This window comes from Elephas maximus, chromosome 3 (assembly GCF_024166365.1).
Source record: "Elephas maximus indicus isolate mEleMax1 chromosome 3, mEleMax1 primary haplotype, whole genome shotgun sequence".
Taxonomy (NCBI): Eukaryota; Metazoa; Chordata; class Mammalia; order Proboscidea; family Elephantidae; genus Elephas; species Elephas maximus.
In genome coordinates, this window is record NC_064821.1 from 195,753,183 (window position 1) to 195,768,864 (window position 15,682).

A 15,682-nucleotide genomic window follows, 5' to 3' on the forward strand; every position below is an offset into this window, starting at 1 on the left:
CTAGCTACTGGGCTGAGGGTTGGAGACCGTGGCCTCAGGGGATATCCAGCTCAAATGGTATAACAGAGTCTGTAAGGAAATTGTTCTACTCGGGTGAGTGCGTCTGTGGTCTTAAAAGCCTGCTAGTGGCCATCTAAGATACATCTACTGGTCCCATCCCGGCTGGGGCAAAGGAGAATGAAGAAGACCAAAGACACAAGGGAAAGATTAGCCCAAAGTACTAATGGACCACAACTACCATAACCTCCACCAGACTGAGCCCAGAACAACTAGATGGTGCCCAGTTACCAGCACCGACTGCTTGGACAGGGATCACAATAGAGGGTCCTAGACAGAGCAGGAGAAAAATGTAGAACAAAATTCAAATTCACTGAAAAAAAAAAAAAAGCCAGTCTTGCTGATCTGACAAAGACTGGAGAAACCCTGAGAGTATGGCCCCGGACATTCTTTTAACTCCGTACTGAAGTCACTCCTGAGGTTCATCCTTCACTTCAGCCAAAGTTTAGACAGGTCCATAGGGCCAACAATAACACACGTTAGGAAAGAGCTTCCTAGTTCAATTCATGCATGGGAGACTCACGGGCATACCCGCCCAAAGCAAAGACAAGAAAGAAGGAAGAGGAAAACTGGACGAATGGCAGCAGGGAACCCAGGATGGAGAAGGGGACAGCGTTGACACAGTGCCGGGTTGGCAACCAATGTCACACACACACAAAAAAATTGTGTATTAACTGTTTAATGAGAAACTAACTTGTTCTGGAAACTTTCACCTAAAGCACAACAACAACAAAAAATTGGGGAAACTTCCCTTGAGTGACTTGTGCTATGAAGTGAACATCTGACATTTTAAGACTTTTTCTAGTCAATACACACCATCTGAGCGACTGTGTGAAGGAGCAAAACATTTCCTTTGTCAGCACCCGTGGAGATGGGGGTGGGGGCAATGGTGATTGGCAAACAGAGGGCTTTTCTACTTCCTTTTTTCTGTTTCTGTACCGCCCCTGCTAAACCACGTGCTCAGTCCTGCCTTCATGGTCATCTGGATAGGCCCCTGCTCTAGGACCTGAGCAGCACCTGAGCTGCCCCTGACTGTCCCTGGGACAACTTCTCACCTGTGACCTCATGCTACTGTGACCCCTGCTTCTGGTCCTTGGTGGGTAGGACGCTCAAGCAGGACAATGGTAGAGTCAGGGCAGGACCATCTGTGCCTGGATGTCCTGGAACCTCTTCCTGAGCACAAGTCTCTGCTGGAATGAGTAGGGTGGGCTTCACTGCCAACTCAGGGCCAACATGCAGTATGCAAATGGTAGTGAGCAGAGAAGGCGCCAGTAAAAACAGAGGACTGTGACTCTTCTCCAGCTACTGATAACCTCTCCCTTTATTTCAAATCCATTTCTGCTTTGCTGTCTAGGAAAATTTGGAAACACCTTAAAAGGACATCAAAGGAATTTTTCTAACCATTAGGATGAATTCTACTATAAATCCTACTCTGCCCTAACCTCAATTTCCAGTCCAAGCTACCACTTTTTTAGCTGAACTTACCTCCCTGGACTTAGAGTTTGGAGAGGCTTCAAGCCCTGTTAACCATGATCTAGAAGAGATTATACCCTTTGCTGATACATTAACCAAAAAACAAAAGCCCTTGCTGTCAAGTCAATTCTAACTCATAGCAACACTATAGGACAGAGTAGAACTGCTCTATAGAGTTTCCAAGAAGCACTGGTGGATTTGAATTGCCGACCTTTTGGTTAGCAGCCATAGCACTTAACCACTACGCCACCAGGGTTTCCTGTTGATAAATATGACTCTCTCATACAGATTCAAACACAACACTAGACCTAGTACAGGCAAGGAGGGAGAAATAGTGTCAGTGAGATATGAGGACACCGCCATTTCTTTCATGGACCTTACTGGCTTCTATGCTGATCCCAGGCAGGACATTTTAAAAAGAGAGGATGGGAGAGGAGGGAATAAATAAACTTCTGAGAATTTGCCTGCTGAAAGACAAACATCTAGTAATGGGCAAGAACTTTGTTTATAAACTGTTTGAGGTTTATAAACTAAACACTGGTTTCTAGGAGAGCGTGAGTGAGGGAAGAAAGGAGGGAGAGAGGAAGGGAAAAAGAAATAGAAGAAAGGCAGGAGAGAGGGTAGAAGGGAAGAAAAGGTAGGGTGGGAGAGGAGGGTGAAAGGCACAGAGGGGAGGAAGGAAGAAGAGAGTTGCTGGGAAGTTTCTCAGAGGGTTACTACTTTTAAAAACAAGGATTCCATGGTAACCTCTGATTCTCTTACTTGGCAGCTTCTGCCACTGTCCAGTCAGGTGAGTGACCTTCTGTTTTTAGTTTTGGGTCATGGGAATCATACGTGCTCTGCCAGGCCCAGGAGGTACTACTTGCTCCAGCTTCTCAGGCTGAAGGCTGTAGGAGTCAGGGCTTGATTTAGGATGAAGAGAGTGAGGACTTGTTGCCTCACTCACCTCACCCTAGACCTAGCCCTGGCAGGGACGGGATGCTCCAATGTCACATTCATCTCTGCTATTGCCACCTGGCTACTTGATGAGTGAGAAGACTCTGCCTCAATCCTCTAGAAAAAATGAATTATTTTCCCTTTACTATTAATCCCTGGGGCTGGTCGGGAGAAGATAGCTATGAAGCAAAAGGCAGGCCATGCATTGTAATGTTAGAAAAAGTACCCATTCACTTGGTTCTGGACAGAGGTGCTCAAAGTTTCCCACCAGAAGCACTAGTCAGTGATGGAAAACATATTTACAAAGAGAGGCAAACAGAGGGTCAGGGAGACACTCTGCATAAAACGAGAACGTCCCTAGATCTTTTACTTGGATGGTAAACTATCCTACGCTTAGCTTGTTTTTCCTTTTTAAATTAGAATTCTAATGTAATGAAATAAAGAGAAAAACTTGATTTTGTATTAGACTGGAAACTTACATTTTCTTGTTTAATCATTTCTTTGGAAAGTATTCACTCTATCACAGGGAAGGGAGTTGATACTTGTATATCTAATGCCCCAGGCTTGTAATTCTGAGCAAATTCTCTGGATCATACTCATGGGACCAAGTGAACTCCACTGAAATTATGTTAAAATGCGTGTTTATATGTAATTGGACCTTCTTCTAGGGAATGGGTCTATAAGCACAATGTCAAAAGTTGGTCACTTACCAAGGTATCTTACAGTGAAATCCTTCTTCCACACTCTGTATGACTTGAGGTCACCATTTCTTCTCTATCTTCAGCCCTGTCATTATCAACTTGGTCACATAAATCTTGTTCTCAAATGTTTCTTTAATCAAACTGATTTTATCCCTATATTCTTTACTGAAAACCTTTCTCAGTCTGAATATGGAAGAAGAAACTTGTGGCCTCCAGGATGGCCTAAGACTTCCCTATGGTTATCAGTACTGTGCTCCCCACCATCCACCTCCACTTCCTATTATAACAGTGCAAATTTCCAAGTGGTTAAAAGGTGTAGATCAATTGTCTCTGAACTCATTTGATCACTTTGCTGTATCGAAAACAAAAATTTTGAGCATGTACTTCCAACATGGAGTCCCTGGGTGATGCAAACAGTTAATGTGCTTGGCTGCTAACCAAAAGGCTGGTGGTTCAAGTCTACTCAGAGATGCCTAACAAGAAAAGCCTGGTAATCTATTTCCAAAAAATCAACCACTGAAAACCCTATGGAGCACAGTTCTCCTCTGACACACATAGGGTCACCATGAGTTGAGGTTGACTTGATAGCAACTGGGGATGGGCAAATAGATATAGTTATGAATATACATATTGTGTTAGTTGTCTAGTGCTGCTATAATAGAAATACCACAAGCAGATGGCTTTAACAAAGAGAAATTGATTCTCTCACTGTCTAGTAGGCTAGAAGTCCCAATTCAGGGCATCAGCTCCAGAGGAAGGCTTTCTCTCTCTGTCGACTTTGGAGGAAGGTCTTTCACATCAGTCTTGCCTGGTCTATGAGCTTCTTCACGTAGGAACCGTGGGTCTGAAGAACTCGCTCTGCCTCTGGTACTGCTTTCTTGGTGATAAGAGGGCCCCATGTCTCTCTGCTCACTTCTCTCTTTTATATCTCAAAAGAGTTTGGCTCAAGATACAGTCCAATCTTGCAGATTGAGTCCTGTCTCATTAACATAACTGTCACTAACCACACCTCATCAACATCATAGAGATAGGATTTACAACACATAGGAAAATTACATCAGATGACAAAATGGTGGACAATCACACAATACTGGGAATCATGGCCTAGCCAAATTGATACACACATTTTGGGGGGACACAATTCAATCTGTGATGTGTATAGATACAGATACATTGTAGTTGCATTGAGTTCACTCATAACAACCGCGTGTACAACAAAACGAAACTTTGCCCACTCCTGCGCCATCCCCATAATCAGTTGAGGATTACACGCTTTCCACTGCGATCCATAGAGTTTTTACTGGCTAACTCAACAGCACCCAACAACTAAAACAACAAATTTTCAAAAGCAGATTGCCAGATCTTTCTTCCTAGTCTGTCTTAGTTTGGAAGGTTCACTGAAACCTGTCCAGCATCGGTGGTCATGCATCATAGCAACGTGAAAGCCACCATAGTACCACAAACTGACAGGCGGTGGAGATATAGATATACAGACATAGGTATATATCTGTGACCCTAATACTCCAAGATTTGTTTTCTCCTTTTCAAAATGAGCAATTGAAAGCTTGACATAACTAACGCCATAATGATACTCTAAGTGACATATAAGTTTTTTTTGCTTGGTATTTTGTGCACTCTTACTTCCAGCGTCCTTTTTTCATTACACCAGCTGCAGTGGTCTCTTTCCAAAGGGGGGTGAGGTCTTCTCAGCTCTTGTGGCCTTGGTCTCCTTCTTTTTCTTTGTTCTCTTGGGGGATGGTCTTCAGCCCACAAGGTGGCAGCTCGGAAGGCTGCCTAGTGTTTTTGGTCTGTAACTTTCTTTTTTTTCTTGCTCCTTATCTCAGTTTGGTTCTTTTATTTTATCTCAGTTAGAGTCCAGATGTCCAGAATGCATATCTTTTTTCTAATGAAGAGTTTCTTGTAATTATCTTGTTATGTATATTCATCTGACCATCTGTGGGCTATGTGCCTGAAGACTCTATGTAACCCTTGCAAAAATGATATACAAGCTCTGATGTAGAAATTGCCTTTTGGGACTCCATGAAGAAAGCCAACGTTGCTGTCAGACCTTCCATTGGTGTTGCCTCCTAATAAACTTTCTCTCTCTTTCTGACTTGGAGTGTGTTTCATTGGCTTGACTGCTCCAGGGCATACACCTTAATGGGACAACATATCCTTATACTGAAATATGGTGAACATTGTAAAACATATACGAAAACAAATTTTACAAGATGAGAAAATGTTTAATATACAGTAAAACTTGTGAAAGCTGAAACCTGTGTAAGGTGGAAACCTGTCAGAGAAGGAAAATGCAAATATTCTCCACTAACAGAGAGCAATAGAAAAGGCTGCACTGTGTCAAAGACAGAGAGACCCAGAAAAACAAGGCAATCCTATCACATTCCAGCCCTCACAGGTTTTCCCGTAATATGGAAATTCTAAATGTTTTCTCCCTACCTCCTACGGAACCCATTTTTGAGACTGTGGATCTAGGCCCTGTGAGAGGATAGTCTGTCTTCTAAGACAAGACCCTTGGGAGTTTTCTTCCTCCCCTTTCCCATAAGCTCATGCCTAGAGAGCTAACCTGGGCAGACAGCCTAACACCCACTCTCATGCCGTGCCTCCTCCCTCTATTCTCCTACTGGATGGCTCACTGGCTGTCTACCCTGCAGGGGAATGGTCCAAGTTTCAGGCCTTGGATTAGCCTCTTTATCAGAACAGCAAGCATTTTCCCTGAGGTCCAAGCCTTATGAGACAGAATTCCAAATTGAGATTTGAACCTGAATTCCTAGCTCTGTTGGCAACTGAAAAGTTTTCAAAAAAGGACCAAGGTTGAAGGGCTGGGTCACAGAGCAGCCTCGTTTCTAGCTCTCCCCTCCTTATGCACAACCTTTCAGAGAACAGTCTACAACTCCATCCATTCTATTGTGTTTTCTTTCCCTGGTAATAGGGGAGGGGAGAGAAGTTCCAAAACACCAAGCTGCTCACTGGCTCTCTAGTGACCACTATCTTCCAAGGGGAAGCAATGGCCTGAATAAATAGAGAAGCCCATTTCATTCAGGTCCATTCACAGAAATGATTTCCAGAAGCCTCTGAAAAAAGGCATTTGAGTGGGGTATCCTACAGATTGAAGATGTAGGTCCCAGGGCTGATGTCTCAGCAGGCTGGTTTGTTTCACCTAGGGAGAATGACAAAGAGGAAACCTTTGAATTGTACCACTAAGCCTCTAAGAAATGGGAGAACGCAGAGAGCCAAACGTCGCTGCAATGGAGACTTGAGGCCATTTCGAAGGGCTACAAGGAGATGTAAGGGCAATAAATTTAGATCATATTTTGCCCAGAAAACTATTGGCACCTGAAAAAATGGGATCTGTTAACAAACATAAAACTAACACAGTGTGTGGAGAACAAGAAGTCATGGAGGGAAATAGAGCTCACCTTCTTCGATTGATAGAGAAGCCAGCAGGGCCAGTAGGATGCCTAGCTTCTCCACTCATGTGTAAAGAACTTAACCATCCCCCCACCCCCCTGCAGAAAAAGTCACTGAGTTTATTTCTACTCATGGCGACCCATGTGTGTCAGAGTAGAACTACACTCCATAAGGTTTTCAATGGCTGATCTTTTGGATCTTCTGTAAGTAAATCGCCAGGCCTTTCTTCCAAGGTGCCTCTGGGTAGCCTCAAACCTTCAACCTTTAAGTTAGCAGCAAGTGGATTAAGAGTTTGCACTGCCCAGGGACTGCCTGTTTAGCACTATCCCTCTCTTTTATCAACAGAAGTTAGAGCTGGGGGGCGGAGGGTGGCAGGACAGGGCAGTATTAACACCACAGGTATCTGCATCTTTTGCAGACTGGCTGAGCATCAACATGCCACACTATGCCTACGAAGGGGGCCAGGTGGTTATAAGCTGCTATGGGAAAGAAAATATTAAGATAAAGAGACTGATGTACTACAAGGATGGAAATCAGATAGCCCCTCGCCATAGTGCCTCAAACTATGCCATCCAAAACACAAGATTCAGTGACAGCGACTCCTATAGCTGTGTTTCGGATGGGAGATTTTTCTTATTTGTAGACAGGACTGAATATTCAAGTACTCACTGCCTGAGGACCTCACTCCTCAGTGGGTCAGCCTGGGCAGGAGTATGGCCTGTGTGGGAGGACCAGGGTACAGGGCAGAGGAGACTGCTCAGAGTGGCCACAGGAGAGAGACATGGCAGAGAAGCTGTGCATCCCTGAACCTGTATCTGTGGGTCAGGCACACTGGGGCTGAGAAGACAAGGAGGCACTTCTCAATAGGAACGCTACACCTCACTGCCTGGTGGTTTCTGTTTAATTTTTTTCCTCCAGAGCTGTTTCCATCGCCTGGGCTGACAGCCAGGGCCTCCGATCCCACAGAGGGGAGCTCAGTGACCCTGTCCTCTGATGTCTGTCTCCTTTCAGATAGGCCTTGGACCCAGCTTAGCTTCTCCTTCTTCAGAGATGGCTGCACCCTGACGTCAGGCTGGAGCTCTTAAGAATTCTGGATCTCAGGAGTATGGAAAGAAGACAGGGTATTTCTGGTTTGAGGCAATGACGGCCTCTCACGGTGTCTGGAAGCGGAGTCACCAATCCTATACACACATGCAGAGTGAGTATCAATAGGCTGGGCTGCCAGGGCTGGGCTGGGCAGGGCAGGACGGTGGCACCGGGCCAGATCTTTGGCCTTTCTCTTCTTTTGTGTTTCCCCGATCCCCATGGGTGTGAGAGCTACAAGGACCAAACTGGGCTCTTCTCTACTCATTTCTACAGAAGCATCATTTCCCAATAACTTTGCTCTTCCTATCAGAAAAATAATCATACTAACTCTCTCTTGGAGCATTTACTTTGTGGCTGGCACTGAGGTATGCTCAGCAAACCAAGAAATCAATAAGTCATGGTTTCTGCCTGCAAAAGCTACCTCCCAATTAGTAGGGACACTTAACCCAGGTGGAACAACAAAGGAAGAAAGTAATAATAACAGAAATAACAATAACGATTTCCAGCACTTATAAAACCTGTTGCCGTCAAGTCGATTCCTACTCATGGCAACCCCATGTGTTACAGACTAGAACTGCTACATAGGGTTTTCTTGGCTGTAAACTTAATGGAAGCAGACTGCCAGGCTTTTCTTCCGTGGCATCACTGAGTGGGTTTGAACTGCCAATCTTTAGGTTAGTAGTCAAGTGAAAGAAAACCATATGCACCACCCAGGGGCCCTAGATAGCACTGATAAAAGGCTTACTAAACGCCAGACCTGAACCCAAGCTGTTGTGGTCAGGTCTGGAAAAAGCCTTTCTGGCACTCAGAGCTATCTAGAGAGGAAAAGACTTACATAATATTCACCACGTGCAAGGCACTATTCTGAGGACTTTTACATTTAATCCTTCCAATTACCTGGTGAAGTAGTAATGTGAAGAGTGCTTGCAAAGTAGGTACCATCGCCATGCCCATTTTACAGATGAGGAAACTGAAAGTACAGAACTGTTAAGTAACTTGCCCAAGGAAATCCGGCTAGTAAGTGGCAGAGCTGGAATTTGAACCCAAGTACTCTATCTAGCTCTAGTGTATTTGCTTTTAACCACTTTGCTACACTTCCTACCTCAACCATACTAGGAAAGGGTGGTACCCATAAAGGTACCATTGGCTGAATACCTTCAATGTGATTAAAAAAAAAAAAAAGACAATACTTGCCATTGAACTAATTCCGACTCATAGCTACCCTATGGGACAGGGTAGAACTGCTCCATAGGGCTTCCAGGGAGCATCTGGTGGATATGAACCGCAGACATTTTGGATAGCTGTCAAACGCTTTACCACTGTGCCACCAGGGTCCCGTCCCTCCAAAGCGATAGGTGTTTTATAAATGTATCTCGTTTAATCTTCATGAGAACCATGTGAGGTTGGTATGATTTTCCACATTTTATATGTGAGAAAACAGAATTAGAGACAAATTGATTTACCAAGATCAAGAAACGAATAAGTGGCAGAGCGGAGTTGGAACTCAGGTCTGTCTGACGCCCCATCCTGGGCTTTCCCCATCACCCCTTCTGCCCCAGGTCCAGCAGGGGATGGCGGAGGGTGAGATCACTGTGGATTGTGGTTGGTAGAGAGAACTAAAGAATGTGGAGGAAGTGTGAGGTAGGATCTTTATCTAACACCAAGTTGCAGGGTGGGCCCTGTGGCCATGCATAAGACCCCTCAGCATGCTCCTTCCCCACTAAGAAGCCCTCAGGCAAGTGAGGTAGACACTCCTCTGCCAAAACATTTAATTCCACCAACTCCACATGCTGTAATGCTTAACAGGGGTTACCAGCTTAACCACCCCAGCCCTGTCCTCCCCCACAGCTGGCCCTCACCTGTCGTCTCCTGTTCACACAGGAATCCCTATGTTTGGAGTGCTCATGGAGACCCGCCCCCCCCGGGGGTGGGGCAGGTGGCTTGAGCGGAGGAAGCTGGTCCTTCCCTGCTCTGTGGCTAGAGGCACCGGAGGCAACATTTTCTCCTGGCACAGGGAGAGCATGAAGGACAGAGTGGGGCGGACATCTTGGCATTCCCAGAGAGCAGAGCTGGAGCTCTCTGTTATTAGGGAGAGTGATGCTGGGCAATATTACTGTACAGCTGACAGTGACTACAGCTCCATCCAGAGCGAGGTCGTGAACATCATGGTGAGAAATACCAGTCAGCTAGCAGCGGTTCCCAGCTGGGGCCAGTTTCCTTTGCAGCTGTGAGGATATTCCAAGGAGATCACAAGGACCAGGGCTATGAAGAGGTTAAGAAGCCGTTTGAAATGGTAGGATTGTTGTTACAACGGTGGTGGCGGTAGTGGCGGCAGCAACAGTAACAGTGGCAGAGAAGCTAAAGGAGGGTGACAAGGTGGAAACTCCAGGCAGATTATGGGGCATGGCAGAGGTGTACACCCTGAATACCTCATCACGGCTCATCAGAGCACTGTGGGAGCCGTCTCTGAGGTAACAACGAGAACGAATTAGAGGTCCTGGAGGTTTACTGTGAGGACCCTTAGGTGAGGATAGAGCAGGTTAAAATTCTGAACCAGCAGGAGAGACTCTCTGATGGACCCTACTCCCTCTCTCAGTTCCAGTGTCACAGTCCCTCCTCAACTTCAGCATTCCTGGGGCCCAGCCCTTCATTGGGGTTGTGGTAGAGCTTCACTGGGGATGAGAGAGCATCTCCCCTCACTTTGTATCGGTTCTATCACAAGGATGTTGTCCAGGGTAACAGCTCAGCCCCCTCTGAAGGAGGAGCGTCTTTCAGCCTCTCTCGACCGAAGAGCATTCTGGGAACTACTCCTGTGAGGCCGACAATGGCCTGAGGGCCCAGGACAGTGAGGTGGTGGCACTCAATGTCACAGGTAGGACATGTCTAATGTCTCCTTCCAGAGGACCAATTACAATAATGCCCAGCAATGGCTTGGGCTTCCCTTGCATTGGATTTTTCTGTCCCTCAGGCAATCTGAGTTCTAAAAGAGAGCTTGTCAAATCTCCCAGGCACTTCTTTTCACTGGTCTTAACAATGTCACTGGCCTACCACCTCCCCTTCCTGTTTCCTTTTGACTTTTTAATTAAATATATCGTAATAGGGAAACCCTGGTGGTGTAGTGGTTAAGTGCTAGGGCTGCTAACCAAAGGGTCAGCAGTTCACATCCACCAGGCGCTCCTTGGAAACTCTATGGGGCAGTTCTACTCTGTCCTATAGGGTCGCTATGAGTCGGAATAGACTCGATGGCACTGGGTTTGGTTTTGGGGGGGGGTTTATATTGGAATAGAAGCATTAGTAGAACACTGTGAAGAAGCCAAGCCAGTGTTGGGAGTAGGGTAGGTGAGAGGAGGGAAAAGCCCTAAGATAAACAAGGAAAGAGCATTGCCCACTCAGAGCTCGCACTGAGTGAGCAGACACAAACTAACCCTTGCAAACAATTAAGGAAAATGTAGAAGAACCTTGAACAAAGCTAATTATAAGCATAGCAGAGGTAAGAGAAAGCAGAGATATATTTGGACTGAGGAAAAATACGTGCCCACATTTTTCTGAGCACATATTGTGTGACAGATTCTAGTAATATTATCTCATTTAATCTCTACAACCCTCATTTTACAAATGAGGAAATGAAGCTTAGATTAAATTATTTGCCCAAAGTCACACAACTTATAGGTACAAAGCTGGGACTTTAGGTCAAGGCCATTAGTATCAGAGGGATTCTGCTTTTTGCCGCCGTGTTAATATGTCATGACGGTTATATGATATTTTCCCTTAAATCTATTTTTGTGGTGGATTACATCACTAGATTACATCACTGAATTTCTGCAATAAACCCTTCTTAGTCATGATGTTTATTTAGTGTAATAGAAAGCTACATAGAATTTGCTCATTTTTTATTTCAAATTTTTGCATCCTTTTTTAATGAGTTTTCTTTTTTTGAATTATACCCATCTTTTTTTTTTTTTTAGTTTAAAAAAAAGAAAAGAAATCTTCTTTCTTTTTAGTTTTGGTTTCAGGGATCATTTAGCCTCACGAAAATAATAAAGAAGCTTTCTACATTTTCTATGACCTGCAGAAGTTTAAAACAATGTTAGAGTTACCTGTTACCTGAAGAGTCTTTGCAGCTAGCCCAAACAACCCTCGGAGCTTGGTAGACTTTTATCTTCAATGTCAAATCTTCTTTTTTATTAATCTTTTCAGATTTCCTATCTATTTTTAAACAATTTGGATGCTTTTACCTAAATGGTCAGGTGTTTTATGTACACTTTCAAATTTATCACATCATGTTGACTATGTATTTTCATATAATTTTTAAATAGCCTTCATGTTTGTGATTACGCTCTCTTCCTGTTGCTAATTATGTCTGTGTGATCTCTTTTTTCTTAATCAGATTTGCTAGAGGTTTGTCAATTTATTGCTCTTTTCAAAGCATCGGTTTTACAATTCAAAAATACATATTTTTTGGTTTTCTAATTTATTTATTTCTCCCTTACTTTTGGTATATTCTTTTTCTTTTTTGTTTTAGGTTTATTTTATGTTGTTCTTTAATTTCTTAAGTAAAATGCTTATTCATTTTTCGTCTTTACTTGTTTTATAATGAATGCTTTTAAAAATACATGTTTCCCTCTAAGTACCGTTAACATATAAGGTTTTCATTTGTTTAATTTCCAAAATATGTATAATGAGAATTTTTATTTCTTTTATAACCTGAAATCTACAATTTCTTATGAATATATTTATTTTTATCCTTTATTTCATTAATTTCTTAGAGAAATAAATCTCATAGATTTATTTATTACCCCGGTGGTTAACATCCGTCAAAGAATATGAACTACGTAATTTTTACTTTTGGGAATTTATTAAGAATTTCTTTATGTCCTAACACACATTCAATTTTTGTAAATGTTCAATGTGGAATTTGAAAAGGATGCAAATTTTCTGCTTAGGTATGCAAAGTTCAGCATTTATTGTTCTCTTAAATTAAGCTAGTTACTTGATTTATTCAAGTCAGTTCCGACTCATAGCGACCCCATGTTCAACAGAAAGAAACGTTGCCTGATCCTGCACCATCCTCACAATCGTTGTTATGCTTGAGCCCATCGTTGCAGCCACTATGTCAATCCATCTCATTGAGGGTGTTCCCCTTTTTCACTGACCCTCCGCTTTACCAAGAGTGACATCTTTCTCCAGGGACTGATCCCTCCTGATAGTATATCCAAAGTATGTGAGATAAAGTCTCACCATCTTTGCTTCTAAGGAGCATTCTGGCTGTACTTCTTCCAAGACAGATTTGTTTGTTCTTTTGGCAGTCCCTGGTGTATTCAATATTCTTCACCAACACTATAATAGTCTTTACAGAGCCTTACATATTTTTGGTCTCTTTAATCTACTAGTTGTTGAAGAGCATATCCATATTTTTACCTTTAATTCTGCTAAGTCTACCTTTTTGCAGGGCCATTTCTGTCAAATTGGAGTCCTTAGGTGGCACCGATGGTTAAACACTTGGCTGTTAACTGAAAGGTTGGCGGTTTGAATCTACCCAGAGGCACCTGGGAAGAAAGGCCTGATGATCTATTTCCAAAAGGTCACAGCCATTGAAAACCCTATTTCAGTTCTACCCTGAAACACATAGTGTTGCCATGATTCAGAATCGACTCTATGACAACTGTTTTTGCTTTTCCTTTTTTTAAAACCATGAACTTAGTAACTGACTATGTGAGATCAAGCATTTTGGTTGCAAATGACAGAAATCTCATTCAAAGTGGCTTGGGCAAAAAAATAAAAAGGAAGTTGGTGGGAGGGATCAGAATAAACGTAGCTTACTGTGTGGCTGGATCCAAGAAGGGCTCTGTCTTTCTCTCCCCTCTTTGCTCTGCATTCCTCCGTTATCTTCATTCTCAGGCGGGCAAAGATGGCTGCTGACAGTTCTAGGCTTACATTACTCCTTTCTGTTAGAAATCCTAGAGAAAGAGTCTCTTTCCAAATAACTCCAGTTTTCTTAAAAACAAACAAACAAACAAACAAACAAAACAGAAACAGCCATGAGTGGGAGATGAACCAATCTGTGCAATATATCCATTTCCCCTCTCCCCTTCCTACCCTGCAGAGTAAATGGACCTGTGATTGTGAACGCATCAGCAAGGTGTGGAGCAATTTTCAAAAGGAAAATGAATAACTTAGGTTACCTTAGACTTTTCCTATTCTAGACCTCAGTCTTCATCTCCAGGAAAGATCTACTTCTAGCCTTCTCTGCTTCTAAGTTCTTTCCAAGCTCATGAGAAACAAACCACAAGTTTCTACGTCTCCACATCTTTTTATTTTCAGAGTAAAAGCGAGGACTCTTTTCCAGGGTGTCATCGAGTGGAGCCATTAGTGGAGTGGAATGATCTTGTTGGGGGTGGTGTTAGCTGTTGTCCAGTTGGCCACCAGCTCAAGGTGACCCCATGCACAACAGGATCTGATCATTGTGATCCATAGGATTTTCACTGGCTGGTTTTTGGAAGTAGATCACCAGGCCTCTCTGACTAGTCTTAGTCTAGAAGCTCTGCTGAAACCTGTTCAGCGTCATAGCAACAGACAAGCCCCTGCTGACAGACAAGTGGTGGCTGTGCTTCAGGTGCATCGGCTGGGAATTAAACCTGGGTCTCCTGCACAGAAGGTGAGAATTCTACCACTGAACCTCCACTGTTCCCAGAACGATCTTAAGAGATGGTAATAGGCATAGGGAAAAGTCCAAGCTCTGTGATTCCCTACTTCAGCAAGTCTCCTACCCCCAAACACTGCACCACAGCCATCAAATGTCTCATAATGATGACCACTGTGCTAAGGGTACATTCCTGAATGTGCTCTAATCTTTTCTGTTTACAGAGCTCCTACTCAAAGTTCTTTTGATAAATGACCCCCACCGCTGCGAAGGGAAGGTGGAGGTAGAGCAAGGTCAATGGGGCACCATGTGTGATGATGGCTGGGACATGAAGGACATGGCTGTGTTGTGCTGGAAGCTGGGCTGTGGGGCAGCTAAGCACACACCTGCAGGTATGTTGTATGGGCCACTGGCAGAAGAGGTCCAGCCTGTGTTCATTCAGGTAGCCCTGTGCAACTGGACAGAACAGACACTGGCTGAGTGTGAGCAGGTTGAGACCTTTGACTGTGGGCATGATGACGATGCAGGGGTACTAAGTGAAAGTGAGTAATGGCAGGGTGGGAATCACAGGCTAACCAAGCCCAAGGCCCTTCCCCATGCTGCCACCTCCAGTTCACCTTACTACTCACCATTGCCCCTTTCTCCCTCAGAGCTGCTCACCCATTCTGCAGCAGAAGGTGGTCAGGACAATATTAGTAGTAGTCGCATTATGTTGGTCCAGGGTAATAAAGGCCTGTCTTGTATGCTCATATTATTAGCCCTTATCTTCTACCTCAAAAGATAAAACATAGGTATTTTCATGGCCGCGAGTTGGGACATAACGCCAGGAAAATAATTATGAAACCATAAAATTACACAATTTGAGTGATCTTAATCAAGCTTGCATTGCTTGTATTGATCTATAACCTCTTCAGTTCTGAGCTCTCTCCCCTGTACAACTCCACTCATCAAAACAAATTCCAAAATATGGAAGAGTGTTGGGGTGGGAAGATCTAGTTTCTTTTGCCGTCTCTGGATTTTAATGGGAGAGAACTTGGGGGTAGGAACACTGTTGGAAAGACTCTGGTCTGTCAAGGAAGACAGGCCGCAAAGGACAGACCCTCCTGAATGTGGAGGTGGAATAAAGACAGCCCAGAGTAGGTCCTAAGACCTTCATAGAGTCCATGACTGGGGCAGAAGCCAGGAGACTGCTCCCTCTAGCCCCTGCCCCAGCCTCTGGCGAGCACTCCAGCCACATGGGCCAGGGAATGCATTAGTAACATTGAAAGGTCCATGGTGAGGAGATGGGACTTTAGAAGTACTGGCTGGGTCAATGCCCAGTTTTAGGGGCATGCAAAGGCCTGTGATTCATTCAGGGAAA

General features: G+C 44.0%; 1 pseudogene; it reads left to right on the forward strand.

The window, feature by feature from the left end:
* The window catches only part of LOC126071492 (Fc receptor-like protein 2), a 30,217-nt pseudogene extending 15,345 nt beyond the window's left edge, over positions 1-14,872 (forward strand).
* Positions 14,873-15,682: the final 810 nt, after the last annotated feature.